This window comes from Pinus tabuliformis, chromosome 1_1, assembly GCF_031772625.1.
Source record: "Pinus tabuliformis cultivar Carrire ecotype Pingquan chromosome 1_1, CPIR1, whole genome shotgun sequence".
Classification (NCBI taxonomy): Eukaryota; Viridiplantae; Streptophyta; class Pinopsida; order Pinales; family Pinaceae; genus Pinus; species Pinus tabuliformis.
The window spans coordinates 232,431,561-232,450,031 of record NC_142297.1 but is presented as its reverse complement, the minus strand read 5'-3'; positions in this window follow the sequence as shown (position 1 = coordinate 232,450,031).

Genomic DNA, 18,471 nt, shown 5'->3' with positions numbered 1-18,471 from the left:
ATACAATACATTATTTTTCATTCATCATTATTCTCATGATCTAGCTGAGGCGGGCATTCCCATGCTCAGCTTTTTATAAATACATTTTGGTACATATGACAGACGATCGTCTGAAGATAGACTGATAATTTTCTGCTGAAATTATCATCCTTTGAGTAGGATGATCATCTGCTGCAATGATGTACATGGCAAATGCTTTTATATTTCCTGAATATATATCGCAGCCCGGATGGATGAAACTAGATCTGGGGTCTTCAAACTCGTTCGATCTTCACTCTAAGTACAAGTCGATCCATGTGAGAATTGCGCTGAAGTCGAACATGGAAAGACATCGCTTGATTACCGGTCAATAATGAAAACTGTTAACAAGCGCGAGAGGAATCACCAATAATGACGATGACCCTCAAGGTACTGCAGTACAATTCACGTGGCGTGAATAAAGGACTGGGCGTCGAACGCCACGCAAAATCTTTTGGTCGAAGGTCATCGATGTATACCTGTCGCCGGAAGTGAGAAACTTGCCATTGAGGCATGCAAGCTTCAAAGTACTGATGGGGGTGTTCCTAGATCAACTTCTTGGATAATGAGCTGAAGTCGACAAGAAGCGATCCGTCAAAGGAGGGCCTTAATGAATCCCACATCAATGACACGGAACGGAGCTAATGACTTTAGTGGAGGTGAAAACAAACTGTGACATATGATTCAGGGTGGTGGTCATGAATGGATGAAGGATAATGTATGGCAGTGGATGGGACACGGTTGACACTTTCAGAATGACCCCTCTTGAACATATAACGACACTGATGCGATGGATCGGTAGCATTACCCCAAATGTGGATGGTTTGGCGAGGACCATGGTGATGAGACCGGTGAATGAAACAACCCAACCCGATGTGATACGGAGGAAAAGTGTCATGTTCAAGAGTGACTTGCTACCATTAAACTTTGATGTTCTCCCAATTTTTCCCCAGTCATTTCTGACCAGTACCTCTTTATTTTTGTCAAGCTTGAGGAGGATAACATATGCTTGTTCTATAACCTGCCCTTCGGGCAAGCCCATCGCTATGATTTAACGAGCCTAGCGATAGGGAAACTCATTCTCGTCTAAAGACAAGTTTCTCGCTATTTAATCATTTTAACGAGTCTAACGACAAAGAAAACTCGGTCCTTTTCATTTTTAAAGAGTCTGAAAAGGTACAGAAAGTCAACTCCATGGTTCCTTTTTCGTCATCTAATCCCTTAAGTCCGAAAAAGTATAAAACAATACAAAAGGGATGGCTGTTCGGTACTTTTACGAGCTGAACAAGACAAGCGCTCGATCTTTTTGTGCAATAATCCCTCAGGTCCAAAAAGATTAAAATCTAGAGGAGGGATAGCGTTCCGGTCATTTAACGAGCTGGAAGGCCAAAACTCGGCAAACTTTTCATATTTTACGAGTCAGTGAAAAGAGCTCAAAGAAGACTCGTCTTTTGAGGAACGAGTGATAAACAGGGGTAGCAGCAGATTCCAGGTACAGGTTGGAATTTTCCAATCACGGCAGTGTCACAAGGATGGCTAGGTGAAAATCACTCTTCGCAGCTGTTTCTCAAAAGAGGTAAACACACAAATGGAGGTGAATGATCGGCCAAATGAACAGTGGAGGTGACGGTGCACAAACACGACCAAGGCTTTTATGGCTGATGAATTTACGATCTCAAAAGGTTATTTACCGGGATAGGTTCATTTTTTAATGAGCTTGAACTCTGGTGGAAACTTTTGCTCACACTTTTCTATTTTTTAACGAGCATAAATTCCGTGGTAAAACTGCTCGATTTTGCGTTTATTTTTTAATGAGCATGAACTATGTGCTAAAACTGCTCGATTATTTGCATGCCCCCAGCATCATAATGACGCATGTCAAAGGAGGGTGCCCCCCAAGCTTCATTGCATTCAACTCGGTGGTTGGAATGAAGGTTTACATTTGAGAAAGGGGATTTGTTTCATTTTTTGATGAGGTTGACACAGTAAAAGAACTATCCTCATGACTCCTTGTTTCATTTTTTAACGAGGTTGACACGAGATGAGAACCGTCCTCGGAGCCCACTGTATTTACAGTATTTCCATTAGGGCGATGATCCATGCTGACAAAATGTTTAGGAATCTTCCGAATCCATTAGATATAGAAGATTTCATATTGTAGGTTTCCATTGTGGCCACTTTCGCCAGATCACTTGCAGGCGGTAGGGCAAAAGTACCCATTAAGGCAGGGTCTTTTAGGAGACCTACTCCAATATTTTGAAGCGAATGATTGCTCCCATGGATCATTGGAATGCTTCCCGTAACTTGTGAACTGTCGGGGAGGAAAGTTTGTTGGTCGACGACTGTAATCCCTCCTTGAAAGGGAAATGCAATCTTCCTGAAGTAGGTCGACACGACTGCGGCCATGGCATATATCCAGGGCCTTCCTAGTAGGATGTTGTAATCGAGGTTTCCATCAATTACTTCAACATCGACTCCTACTGTTTTGCCCCCTAGTTCAACTTGCAAGTTACTTAAAATCCCGTATGGAGTGTATGATCGTCCATCAAATGCTTTTAACGTCGTCGACGATTTCGACAAGGTTGGTGAGCCTAAATTTTTCCAGCAATTCATCGACATAAGACATGTAGATGCCCCCTCATCAATAATTGTTCGATGAACAGTTTTGTTGAGGGCTTTCACTTGAATAAGGAAAGCTAGTTGAGCTGGTAACTGAGGGTCATATCCTTTATGATCAAAGGCCACAAGATTGGAATCCATTGGGCCAATCCCACCTATTGCTGATAATAAAGTTTGCTCTTGTGAGAGGTAATTTTGTGGTACTTCAAGTGTCGACATAGTGGACGGCGATTGGGCCAGGTCCTTTACTATATTATAATTCTGTGCTCCTTTGGCACGAGGATTAAATGTCGATTTGTGTACTACTCCCTTTGGCGACTTTATCATTGGCTTAGGAACGATGGGTGGCACAACTTCGGTCAAAGTTGTTGTTGAACTACTAGGTCGTTCATTAACCTTGTTGTTCATTAACTTTGGATTCCCGTAATCTTTACTCCTTGTCAAAGCATTATTCTGTTGCTTCGAGGTAGACAACATAAGTACTTGGGATCCGGAAGCATTTTGATTAGCAACCAAATTTTGACCTGGATTAGGAAACGGATCAGTCAATACTGCTGGCGTTTTTGAACTCTTGAAGAGTTTCTTAACTTCAGCTATATGTGGACAATCTTTCGTCCAATGATCCTCATCGCATATATGACACCCTGTCGGGGGTTTCCCTTTCCTTTTCTTTATCTTCTTGCCCCCTGGTTGCTTCAGTTTTTTGCCTTTGTCGGTCGACATGGCATTTACTTCTGAGGCAAGAAGTTCTTCATTTGCATTTTGACTAGAGATTTTGCGTTTACCAGTTACGCCATTACTGGCGTGAGAGTTAGTATTCGATCCAGGAGGGGGAGGAATTGAAAATTCAGGTCTAGGTGCGTCAGGTATTTTGTCATAGAGCGTGCCAGACTGAGTATATACTAAGTCTAAATACTGGGCACGAGCAATAACCTGCTCCTCTGTTACGACTCCCCCTTTGGCCACATCTTCCGTTATGGCAGGAAGTAGCGACTTTATAAATCACTCAGCTAATAGCTGATCTGGAACATAAGTTTTCACCATTCTACGACGACGACGCCACTCATGTATATGATCAGATATGTGAGTGGCTGTTGTCTGTTTGAAGTTGGTAAGGAGTTCTGTTCCTGTTTCATACCTTATCGGTAATTGAAAATGGGTTAAGAAAGTCGTGGCTAGGGAACTAAAATTGTCGAAAGAGGCTCTAGGTAATTCAATATACCATTTAGCTGCCGGACCAGTCAATGTCCTCTGGAAAAGGCGAAGCCTTATCGAATCATCATTCAAGGTATTCGACGAACACCACAGATGGAATGTCATCACATGATTCGACGGGTCTTCACCCGGATTTCCATTAAATTTAGGAATATCTGACGGAAGTTTATGTGGAATCGCTGGCCACCAAGGGGCATAAGCAATTGGATCATTCGTCAGCCGGTTTAGATCTGGTAGTTCTAGAGTTGCTACAAAGGGCAACTGTTGGTTCAGGTTAGGCGAAGCATATCCAGGATAAGATGGTATCGCCTGAGCAATGGGTCTTTGCAGACCAGCATTATGCTGACAACTTAGACAAGGTTGATGGGCGTAACCATTATAGTATGGTTGCCCATTACTTACAAAGACTTGTTGCTCAGGTCCTTGATATGATTGCTGGAAAGGCGGTTGTTGAGATTGAAGCAGCTCTGGTTGTTGGACCATTTGCTGTTGACCAATACTGGATGATTGACCAGGATGAGGAGTCACAGTACTTGTTTGAGCCTGAGTCGCTCCAGATAAGGAGGCACTACCCTGAGATTGTGATTGAGTCGCTGAGCCAAGAGGTTGTTGTATTACAATAGGTGGCGCTTGTACTTGCGACACATTCGCCATACCAGGTATAGTGGCAACATTCGACACAGGGTGGACTGGTTGCATAGAATATACAACTCCTGGTTGTTGAGGCAGTATTGGTACCCAACTGCTGGATGTAATTCCAGTTTGACCTGAACTTTGTTGTGTACTCACGGATGGGCATCCTCCCGGAGGAGGTAATGAAAAGGCATACTGCCCCCCATATGGTATCAATCCGGAACTCAAGGGGATCGATTGCCCAGGTTTACCTCCAAATGGATCAATTTGGCGAGTTTCAACATAAGAAATACCAAATGATAATCCGGACGAAGAAATAGGAACTAACCATGTCATCGTCCCTGATGGGACTCCGGCTTGTTGTTGACAATTTGCCGGGACAGATGGTATACCAGCGAACATCATTGGAGTAGCAGCAGAAGGCTCTGCTGCTGCTGTGTCGGACGACACAGTCCTAGATGTCGACGGTTGTTCAGACATATCTAGCCTATCCAAAAGATTTTTTAGCGATTTTACAGGAACTTCCACTTGTGGTGGACTAACTCAGAAGATCAACGGGGGAATGGTGATGATTATTCCGCTTAAAATAAATTTTATTAACGACGCTTTTAGACACAAACTTGCTTTTTCATGTTTTAAGAGTCGAGAAAAAGCTAAAGATGACTCTAGTCGCCTTCGATGTATTAACGAGCCCAAAGTGACAAATGCTCGGTTGGACCTTTTCAGTTATAGAGTTTGAAAAGGGCCAAAAGAAACTGCTCTGGAGATCTAGGCAGAGGGTGTGCCAAACCTTTCGCGAAACCACAGAATACGTTTTACGGTACGGGTGGTCGATCTTCGTGAATGCTGTGTTCACTGCATCGCGATCAGTAGGGCGGCCGACACGGCTTCCTAAGGATAAAGGATAATTGCCTATAAGGGTCTCCCAATATACGCGATGGTACGCGGGAGCACAAGTCCGTATTAGTGCCGCCGACTCTCAGGAGGAATCACCCACCTTCGTAGAGATCGACAGTCACTATGTTTAACGACGCCGGAACACGTCTCTACCTAGACCTCTAGATGTTTGCGTTATGTTACAAAGCGTTGTTATGTAAATTGGGTTTATTTTAATGTTGATCTTGCTTAACAGTTTGTCTTTCAGGATCACCACGAGATGTATAGGTACAAATTCCTAAATGCAGCTAAAATGATAAGCAAGCTTTACAATCTTTTTAGCTTTGAAAATCCTAACTACTGAGGGGAGAGAAAAACATTATCTTTCCACACAGAGCACAAAGCACAAACTAATGCACTTTCTCCTAGATCAGACACACAAACTCATCAAAAATGCAAATGCAAGATGCATGTATTTCTTTTCTTTTCCCTTAATGTTGACGTAGACAAAAGGAAATTGTTGTGTAATTTTCGAATTCAATTTGAAGCGTAAACAAACAAGTTTCGTCTAAAATGAAAAGACACCTTACAGGTACTTGTTTCAACACTAAAAATATATGAATTCAAACCATAATATGAAAAACAAACAAACTCAAACAGCCATGAACAGTAATAAAACTAGCTCATAAGATCACAAAGACACTTTTACAGTTCAGGATCTAAGAGGCCACAGCTATACTGGTTCGCTTTTCTCAATGGGAAACTGTAATTGAAACAAGAAATACTGAAAGAACATTCATAGTTTCATCACACAACTGAGGCGGAATAATGTCAAGGAGAAGTGGTTTACAGCAAGTACAATGACTAGCAAGCAATCAGCAAGAAAAACAGTGAAAACAGGGCCAAGACACAAAGGGAAAGCTGAGCAAGACAATGGCTAACTGGACCAGCGCAGGTTCTAGTCTGCCAGTTTGACTCTCAGCGCAGTTCCCAAAGGGAGCACCTGCGCTGTAATGCAGACTGCCTGTGGACAGCCTACAGTGACACACGAGAGTTGCGTCTACAAAGTTTTCCGGGTCATAAAAAGCTCAAAAATGCACTGTTTTTGCTGAAATAAAAAGCTATAGGTCAAGTACAGGCTAAGGGATGATCAAGAGGATGAAGATCTATCACAAAGAGTAAAGAGTCTTTTGTAGATTAGCTCTTTAAATCTTGAATTTGCTCAGCAAATGAGCAAGAGTAGCAGTCCCTCTACTTCGCTTTTGATATAGTCAAAAGCTTTTCGATTTGGTACTCTTTTCTTCAAGAAACGAATAGCAAAATACTACAAACACCAACAAGATACTAGGTCTCCCCAGCGGAGTCGCCAGTTTGTTGTGGGGAAAAGTATCCGATGCGGATGACCCTATCCCTACTCTAAAGGTGACAGTCTTTAGCAACAACTGAAAGTAAAGCTTTGATGTTTTCCTTTATGAAAGTACAGAGAGAAAGAAGAAATGATTAACCAACCTGGTGTCCTTCGCTTAGTCGATCTTGATCCTCTCTCTTTGTCTCTTGTTCCCAGCTCCTTACTCTCTTTGCCGGTCCAGCTACACACAGATCCTGCACAAAACAAGAGAGGAAACTACAAGATACATGTACTCATAACTGATGCATGGATTAGAGTGAATCAAATATACATGTAAATACAATACATCAATGCAATACAAGTATATAGGAGAACATGCAAAACTTTATTGATAGAAGTAACAGGGTTCTGAGAAGGTTACAACCAATGATGGCTCCAATCCAGCAGCACCTCCCCAGCAGCAAGAACTCTCCTCTTCACCTCTAGTAAAACAATCACCCAATAGCTCTAACTGTAATCCAACAGCACCTCCTTGCTTTACACAAAATTCCAGCCTCTTTAGACCTCATAGAAGAGCTCTATATATAGGATAGAAGAAGAGAGGATGAGTCAGCTTGAGACTGACATGAAGCTGCCTTGTGTCCTCTCCCTCTTCAGTTAATCTTCAGTTCTTGAGTCCACTTGGAGATCCTTGGTTACACATGGTGATCAAGTACCTCTTACTCATCATAGGGCGAATCTTATGAACCAAGTGTCAGTTTGGAAGCTTCCTGGGCAGTTGACACCTTGCAGGATGACTGTGCCACTTGGCCAATCTCGCCCAGCGCAGGTAGCCTTCATTACTTTTGACTTCCAGCGCAGGTACAGAGTGGGACAGTTGCATTACAGCGCAGAAGCTCAGTTAAGCAGCTGACATGATCCAAAATAAGCCTGTTTTGAAGTGTTTTCAGGTGGAGAACTGATTGGAAGTGCTGTTGTTTGATGACCTTGTTCTTTTAGGGGTAAGAACAACATGTTTAGGGACTGAGGATCCCTGTAATTATCGACATTCCATGCTCCATGATGCGAGGCACAAAAATGTCTATAACAACATGTGTTGTGAAAAGATACATAGGATAAATTTTGACTAAAGGAAATAAGGGGTACAATAAGATCAATGTGTAGCACCTACTCAAATCACCAAGAATATACCCAAACCATCAAGATGACACACTTCTATGAGAAAAATTATGAAACACCATGGAACAACTCATATTAAAAGTTACAGCCAAAGCATCAAGAGTTAGAACAAAGTGTTTAAGTGAATACAATAAAAATAGTACACATTGGACATAATATCATATACACATGGATCATACATATCTAGCTAAATGTGGTAGCTGAAGGAACCTCTTCCTACACCTAGTGTCATAGATGGTTAAGGCAAGGTGTGATCAAACCAATGAAATTACATATAGATTTGTATACCTTAGATGGAAAATGATCAATGTGACAGGAATCGTAGGGGTTGTGATGAGAATCTGTTAATTTTAGTTAACAATGGTATGTTCTATGCTTAGCACAATTACTTCAATGTTCCTTAAGTAACCCAATAACAATTTCAATTTAGATTTCCAGTAGAAATCACATTAACAATAAAAATAGATAGAACATAAGAAAATATGTAGAAGACAAGCCAAGACAAGAGGACACTAGATTTGGTGGATGCCAGGGAAAACTCCAATGTTGGGAAAACCCTTTGATCAATTCTTCTTATTATTATATCAAAAGTTCAGTAGAGAGAGTACAAAAGTCAAATTGACTTGCCTAATTCAAAGTCAAAACAACCCTGTCAATTTATGCAGTCGAACTTTATCCCTAACCAAAAAGTCAATGTTGGTCAAATCAACAATAAATCATCTTCAAAATAGCTCGGTCTTCCAGTCAAACTCGACCTGGTCAGGAGGTCAAAATCAGCCTAAGATATCTCGGTCAAACTTGGTGAAAGGAGAGAGAAAAATTGTTATAAGTTTCTGCGGTCAAATTGCCATCAACCATGACAACGACCCATCCAAATGTTGATAAAGGCAATAGAACATCCCTTGAATCTCATAATAAATGGGGGCATATACACATGAGATGATCCTTAATTTTATCTCGTGTATATGGAAAAGATATCAGATGTTATTTAGAAGAGGAAGTTCATTATGATTAGTTTCAACTCGATGCAAATGTAAACCCACTTTGAATGCACTAAGGGGGATCAGAAGGATGACATCTAGTGCTCTTGTGCATATGTTGTTAAACAAAAAGGCCCCCTTTCATTTGCATGAAGTGTTCCTGGTACAAATCCATGTTAGATCGAGACCCTAAAAAAATGAAGTCTAAGTACGTTGAAAGTATTGTCTATAAATAACCTCTCTAACAACCTAACACAAACATACAATGATGTCATTTACATTGGAGCTGGTTTAAATCACTTGAATTGTGTTGCAACTTTAATCGCTTCCCAACAAAAATGTGTCATGCTTCCTTGTTCTTTTTTCTAAGGAAAGGCTACTGTTATATTAAAGAAAAGAAAATATGTACAGAGTTTAGATCTCGCGAGGAGGCCGAGGCCAGTCCTCAAGCTGAAGAAGCTTGACAATTCTGTCTATCTGCTTTAACCTAGTCTCAAAACATAGTCCATAGTCATGGTTTCTGGACAGCAAATAACCTGGACTCCATCTAACAAAGACCTCATGGCTACTGGCAGGACAGAGCCAGTTTACATCATAGACACTGAGACAAAAAGAGCATACTGCTGAAGCCTGAGACTTACAGCAGTAGCTATATTGAGACTTTGAACTGAAATGGACATAAGAAAACGACACCATATGTAATGACATTATTACAAAAAAGACAAGACAGAGCACCCGATGATAACTAGGCTGGCTGGCTGGTCGAGGCCGTCTGCACATCGTTGTCCTGGCTGGGCGAGTCGAGCCAGATGACCATCCCATCCTCGTCCCGAAGCAACTCTCCTGGATCTGGCTGAGCCTGAACGCTGAGGGCCTCCGTTTCCATATTCAAATTGGGCAATTGCAGAATTTCTTGCACAGAGACGTCATTACCCGAGACTTCCTGAGGCGGTGCATGCTGGCCCAGGGCGTTTTGGGCTGGAGCTGCTTCGAAACGGTGGGTTCTGTATACCAAGCCGGACATGTCGCCTAAGAAGATATCGCTGTCATGAACACTTGCGGGGGAACCAGAATTGTGCACACCAGGATCTTCCTCCGTAATGAAAACAGTGAAATTGACCACAACCTCTGGCCTAACCAGGCGGCTGGGGAACCTGAAGCGGAAAGACTGGTAGGTTCCTTGTGGGAGCAGGCATTCCTGCTCTGAATCTTCCATCTCTGAGGAGGGTGGCGCCGCGTTGATGGGCGAAATTGGCTGCACGTCTTCCATTTCAGAGCTAACCCGGATCCCAGATCTTCCCCCGCGCCTGGGGATACCTCTGCTGCGCGGCATGGCGCTAATGACCAGAGATCCCAAGCCCTTGTTACGCCTTCGTAAATTGGAAGCCGGGGTGACCTTTCGTCGAATGCACAGAGCAACAATATGCCTGTTCTGAGCGAGAATGGAAATGTGGATTTCAAAATAATGCGTAGCCTCCATATTTACCACGGGGGGAGGGCCTTGGGCTTTTCTCCTGTTCTGCCTAGAATGCTGAGCAGACATGCTTGGCATGAATGCGGCGTCCCGTCTCCACTGCAACCAACTGAGAACGACGTCCCTTCTGCTCTGCAACGAACTAAATGCACTGCCCTTGTGCATTAAATCCTCAAACATTCTACCTTCCTCCGCGTACCAGGGCTGGCGGTCCGTCCTGCTCCCATGTGGCATGGCGTGTGCCATCTTAATGACTGGTGGAGGCACCCGCATCCGAGTTGTCATGCTTCCTTGTTAATGATGCTTCAACCCTATTATAGAAAAACCTCACAATGTAAAAGGAATTTAAAGATGGTGTAACTTTAATAGTGCCCCACATTCACCCCCTAGCTCACCACTCATGGCTAATTTAAGGCTATTTCAAGCATTGATGTGGATACTATCATTTTATTTTCTCTTATGTATATTATTCTACATTAACACAATTTAGTTTAGCGGTTAAGGACTTAAGATTTAGGGGATTTTGGTGTCAGTGGTTAAGGGGTTAACAGTTAAGGTGTTTAGGTGGTGAATGGTTAGGGGTTAAGGGTCACAGGTTAATATGATAAGGAGTTATGGCTTAGGAGCTGGTTCATGGATTATAGGTTAGGGGTTACTAGTGTCTTAAGATTTAATGAGTCAAGGGGTTTATGGGTTATGAGTTGTGAGTGTAGGGGTTAAGGGATTATGGATTGGGGGTTAAGGGGATAGGGAATTTAGTGGTTATGGGTTAAGGGCTTATGGTTTGTGATAATTGGACTCCTAATCCCCTTATCACCACTTTTGGGGGTTCCCTTATCAATTGCTCTTGCTACCTTCCCTCTAGGTCCCCTAGACCTTATGAAATTAAGTTCTAAGCCCCTTTCTCATTCTCTAATGTTAGGATTATAGATCTTAGTAAACCGTGCTTTTACCTCGATCGACTTCTACCATCCATGATACCCTTATGTCCCCTTGCCCGGTTCAATACACCATAACATACCTCCCCCCCCACAACCCTTGTGGTCATGCCATTCCACTTTTCCTAATGTTATGAACCCACAAATTTGGTCCCAATGCCCCTAAAACTACAGCCTTGGGCCCCATTGGCTAAGAGATTAAACACATTAGGTGTTATGGGATGTGATAAGGGAGCCCCTAATCACCTTATCACAACTAGAAATAGGTTCATGAACACCATCAATATCTATTGGAGGTGTTGCGATGAAAGCAATAATGAATACAAAAGTTTTGGTCAATAAGACAAGGATCATCAAGATGTTAAACCATCCAATGTAAAGATGGTTTTCAATGCTAGTGATCTAGTCACATAAAATTCCCCATAAAATTTTGCTTTGTGACACCCCTAGGATTCAATAATTAATCTAAAGTAAGAGGATTCGTCGCTAAGGTGTCAATGGAAACAACCTTGAGTTGACACAAAGTGACACTTTGTGAGCCTTGCACACCTAGGGTGTCAGTTTCATCATCAACAAGAAGCACAATTGACAAGTGGAAACATCTCACATTTAGGGCACTTGGTCACAAATATTTATGCATGTTTTTCCATCGAGGGTACCTTTCACATTTCCCAAGGCACAAATTACATATTTGGATGAATTTTGGATAACTTGTCACATTCCACTAGCTTCATGCATGAAGAGGAGCTCCCATCCTTTGAGAAGATTTTGGAGGATTTTGTGGCATATTCAAGGGTCACATGTATAAAAGAAGAACACCATAGACACGAATACGAAATTGGCATTTGTATCACATCGTGTAAAGGAGAAGGACATAGGTGAAGAGTACTCCATTTAGAAACATAAAAAAACTCGTTTATGTCCTCTTTCCAGAGAAGAGGAGATATCTTGTGACAAAAAGCCCAAATTGCCAACAATGGAAGACTCGGGTAAGGGTTTACTTCTTTCACACGTTGAGAGACATTCATTTATTTTAAGGTTTGTTTTATTGTTGAGTTCACATATTTGGAAGCACAATTGCACAAGTGAAAATAGGATGGTATTAAGAAGAGGGAGGTCATTATTATTTGTTTCAACTCGACACAAATGTAAACTCACTTTGAACGCACCAAAGGGGATCTAAAGGGAAACATCCAGTGCTCTATTTGTGTGTATGTGGTTAAACAAAAAGTCCCCCTTTCATTTGCGTGAAGTGTTCCTAATACAAATCCATGTTAGAATCGAGACCCTAAGAAGATAAAGTCTAAGTACATTGAATGTATTGTCTATAAATAACCTCTCTAACAACCTGACACAAACATGCATTGATTTCATTTACATTGGAGTTGGTGTAAATCATTTGAATTGTGTTACAACTTTAATTGTTCCCCCACAAAAATGTGTCATGCTTCCTTGTGATGATGCTTCAACCCTATTGGAGAACAAACTCACAATGTAAAAGGAATTTAAACATGATGTAACTTTAATAATAACCCACATTCACCCCCTGGCTCATCACTCATGGATAATTTAAGGCTATTTCAAGCATTGACATGGATAATATCATTTTATTTTCTCTTATGTATATTATTCTACATTGACATAATTGAGTTTAGCAGTTAAGGACTTAATATTTAGGGTATTTATGTGTTAGTGGTTAAGGGGTTAGCAGTTAAGGTGTTTAGGTGGTGAAGGGTTAGGGGTTAAGGGTAACAGGTTAAGAGGATAAGGATTTGTGGCTTAGGAGCTAGTTCATTGATTATAGGTTAGGGGTTAGTGTCTTAAGATTTAATGATTCGAGGGAGTTATGGGTTATGAGTTGTGAGTGTAGGCAATAAGGGATTATGGATTGGGGGTTAAGGGGATAGGGAATTTAGTGGTTATGGTTTAAGGGCTTATGGTTTGTGATAATTGGACTCCTAATCTCCTTATCACCACTTTTGGGGGTTCCCCTATCAATTGCTCTTGCTACCTCCCCTCTAGGTCCCCTAGACCCTCTGAAATTAAGTCCTAAGCCCCCTTCTCATTCTCTAATGCTAGGATTATAGATCTTAGTAAATCATGATTTTACCTTCGAATTATACCCTCCATGCTACCCTTGTGTCCCCTTGCCCCATTCAATACACCATAACATATCCCCCCACAACCTTTTTGTTCATGCCATTCCACTTTTCCTAATGTTATGAACCCCCAAATTTGGTCCCATTGCCCCTACAACTACACGCTTGGCTCCCCTTGGCTATGGGATTAAACACATTACGGGTTATGGGATGTGATAAGGGAGCCCCTAATACCCTTATCAAAACTAGAAATAGGCTCATGAACACCATCAATATCTACTGGAGGTGCTGCGATGAAAGCAATAATGAATACAAAAGTTGTGGTCAATAGGACAGGGATCATCAAGATGTTAAACCATCCAATATTAAGAATAAAACTCGTTCCTATTCAAAGAAATTAGGATTTAGATTTCCCATCAATATTTTTATGGGTTTCTTGCCATTTTGTTAGGACTATTTTGTTTAAATTGAGAATAGAACTCATTCCTATTAAATGAAATAAGGATTTAATTTTCCCATCATTATTTTTATGGTTTCTTGCCAAAATATTTTAGGACTATTTTGTTTAAAATGGAGAATATAACTCCTTCCTATTGAATGTCGAAATTAAGATTTAGATTTCCCACCATTTTTATTAGTATGTAAATTTCCCACCAATATTTTTAGGGTTTCTTACATTTTTTTTAAGCACTATTTTATTTAAATTGACAATAGAACTCCTTCTTATTCAATGAAATTTTCTTTGAAAATGATTTGGAGTATTTTTGTTGAAATTGTTTGAATACATGTTGGAGTCTCCTTGTTGGAGTTGATTTCCCATAGAAGAAGTAAGTTTACCATCCATAAGAGCTGAAGTTGTTTGAAGATGTGTTGGAATCTCTTTGTTGGAGTTGCTTTTCCATCAATTAAAAAGCCATGCATACGAGGAGAGGAAATCAAAAGAGGTAAATTTATATTTTATAATCATGAATTATTTGAAGTTTTTTATTGTGATTTAAGATTGATTTTAAAATTAAGGTTATTAAAAAAATAAATCTATATTTGATAACAGTGAATTGTTTGTAGTTAATTTATATGATTTTAAATAGATCTCAACTTTACGCTGTTAAATTGGTCAAAATTTTCCTATTTAATTAATTTGGAGAAAAACTGGATTTAAAAAATTCAGAAATTGAAGAGCCTGGTCTTTAGCGATGCTAGTTCATTTCATATATATCTGCTCTGAAATAGGCATCTTTAGCCATGCAAGTTCATTTATCTGCTCTGAAACAGGCATCTTTAGCCATGCAAGTTCATTTATCTGCTCTGAAACATGTGTTCATTTATTTTCTATGAATTAACAGGAAACAGGTGGTTTAATTTCCCAATACGACAGATAATATGCCAAGTCGACTCTTCAGTTATTCATATAATTTTTTTGTCCATAGGAGATGTCCACAAGAACTCACATTTTTCAACGGAGAAGAGTTACTGGATTTGGACGTCTTTAGTAATGTCATCATAGATGCCTTGACTTTTAGAAGTATGTTGTCATAGTGAATTTGTACATTATAGGGAGATGTAACCTTTTGATGCCTTAGAGAAAATGAACGAATTGATATTTGCATCAAAGATATAGGGATCAAAGATCATTGGTTTGCATGTCTTCCACATCATGTTTGGGTTTGTTATTAGTTCAGATCTATCATTTAGATTGTTCTAACATGTAGATCTGGGTAAGGGATATGAAATTAATTAGTTGTTATATATCTTCATGGAGTTAATGGCCCTCCAAAGTTGAGTCAAAGTTGAGTCAATTTGAGGAAATGAACATTACAAAACCCTTAACATCATAAAATATCTCCTTAACATCATAAAATATTGTTGAAGCCAGAACAACCTTCACTCAAATAAACAACTTTCTCTAATGCAAGGACCTATTTTGAATACGCAAAGTGCCTTTAGATTTTCCTTTACATCTAGAGGTTGCTAATGGAGTTCAAGATAATTACATGCTTTGTGTTTCCTATAATGTGGAAAAACATGCTCTATGCTGTTAAATAATGAATCCATACAAGTGAAGATAGTTTAAGATAGAGGAGGAATGACCTATTATAGATTTTATGAACCCAACTTTTCGGACTACCAAGTGAGTCCATCATCAAGGGTGCTTCAATAGATATTCTAAAGATATTAATGTTGTATCCATGAGCTATGTTTTAGGGTATATATATAGGTTAGTTAATCTAGGAATCGGTTTTGCTCTGGATAATCTTAATTTCTATAATTCTGATGCACTGTCCATCATGTTCCTTCCATGGTAGCAATTGATATTGTTAAATAATGAATATATACAGGTGAAGTTAGTTTAAGATAGAGGAGGAATGACCTGTTATAGAGTTTTATGAACCCAATGTTTCGGACTACCAAGTGAGTCCATCATCAGGGGTGATTCAATAGATATTTTAAAGATATTAATGATGTATCCATGAGCTATGTTTTAGGGTATGTATATATATATATATATATATATATATATAGGTTAGTTAATCTAGGAATCAATTTTGCTTAGGATAATCTTAACTTCTCGAATTCTGATGCGCTATCCATCATGTCCCTTCCATGGTAGGACTTGATATTGTTAAATAATGAATCCATACAGGTGAAGATAATTTATGATAGAGGAGGAATGACCTGTTATAGAGTTTTATGAACCCAACGTTTCAGACTACCAAGTGAGTCCATCATCACGGGTGCTTCAATAGATATTCTAAATATATTAATGATGTATCCATGAGCTATGTTTTAGGGTATATATAGAGGTTAGTTAATATAGGAATCAATTTTGCTTTGGATAATCTTAATTTCTTGAATTCTGATGCGTTGTCCATCATGTCCCTTCCATGTTAGGATTTGATATTGTTAAATAATGAATCCATACAGGTGAAGATAGTTTAAGATAGAGGAGGCATGAATTGTTATAGAGTTTTATGAACCCAACGCTTCAGACTACCAAGTGAGTCCATCATCAGGGGTGCTTCAATAGATATTCTAAAGATATTAATGATGTATCCATGAGCTATGTTTTAGGGTATGTATATATATATATATATATATATATATATATCTATATATATATATATATATATATATATATATATATATATATATATATATATATATATATATATGTATGTATATATATATGTATATATATATGTATATATATATGTATGTATATATGTATGTAGATATGTATGTATATATGTATGTATATATGTATGTATATATATATATATATATATATATATATATATATATATATATATATATATATATATAGGTTAGTTAATCTAGGAATCAGTTTTGCTCTGGATAATCTTAATTTCTTGAATTCTGATGTGTTGTCCATCATGTCCCTTCCATGGTAGGACTTGATATTGTTAAATAATGAATCCATACAGGTGAAGATAGTTTAAGATAGTTAAAATATTCACCTGTATGGATTAATCATTTAACAATATCAAGTCCTACCATGGAAGGGACATCATGGACAACGCATCAGAATTTGAGAAATTAAGATTATCCAGAGCAAAACTAATTCCTAGATTAACTAACCTATATATATACCCTAAAACATAGCTCATGGATACATCTTTAATATCTTTAGAATATCTATTGAAGCACCCCTGATGATGGACTCACTTGGTAGTTCGAAATGTTGGGTTCATAAAACTCTATAACAGGTCATTCCTCCTCTATCTTAAACTATCTTCACCTGTATGGATTCATTATTTAACGATATCATGTCCTACCATGGAAGGGACATGATGGACATCAAATCAAAATTCGAGAGATTAATATTATCCAAAGCAAAACAGATTCCTAGATTAACTAACCTATATATATACCCTAAAACATAGATCATGGATACATCACTAATATCTTTAGAATATCTATTGAAGCACCCCTGATGATGGACTCACTTGGTAGTCCGAAACATTGGGTTCATAAAACTCTATAACAAGTCATTCCTCCTCTATCTTAAACTATCTTCACCTATATAGATTCATTATTTAAAGTCCTATCATGGAAGGGACATGATGGACAGCGCATCAGAATTTGAGAAATTAAGATTATCCAGAGCAAAACTGATTCCTAGATTAACTAACCTATATATATACCCTAAAACATAGCTCATGGATACGTCATTAATATCTTTAGAATATCTATTGAAGCACCCCTGATGATGGACTCACTTGGTAGTCCGAAACATTGGGTTCATAAAACTCTATAACAGGTCATCCTCCTCTACCTTAAACTATCTTCACTTGTATGGATTCATTATTTAACAATATAAAGTCCTACCATGAAAGGGACATGATGGACAATGCATCAGAATTCGAGAAATTAAGATTATCTAGAGAAAAACTGATTCCTAGATTAACTAACCTATATATATACCCTAAAACATAGCTCATGGATACATCATTAATATCTTTAGAATATCTATTGAAGCACCCCTGATGATGGACTCACTTGGTAGTCCGAAACGTTGGGTTCATAAAACTCTATAACAAGTCATTCCTCCTCTATCTTAAACTATCTTCACCTTTATGGATTCATTATTTAACAATATCAAGTCCTACCATGGAAGGGACATGATGGACAATGCATCAGAATTCAAGAAATTAAGATTATCCATAGAAAAATTGATTCTTGGATTAACTAACCTATATATAAACCCTAAAAAATAGCTCATGGATACATCATTAATATCTTTAGAATATCTATTGAAGCACCCTTGATGATGGACTCACTTGGTACTCCGAAACGTTGGGTTCATAAAACTCTATAAAAAGTCATTCCCCCTCTATCTTAAACTATATTCACCTATATGGGTTCATTATTTAACAATATCAAGTCCTACCATGGAAGGGACATGATGGAAAATACATCAGAATTTGAGAAATTAATATTATCCAGAGAAAAACTGATTCTTAGATTAACTAACATATATATATATATATATATATATATATATATATACCCTAAAACATAGCTCATGGATACATCGTTAATATCTTTAGAATATCAATTGAAGCACCCCTGA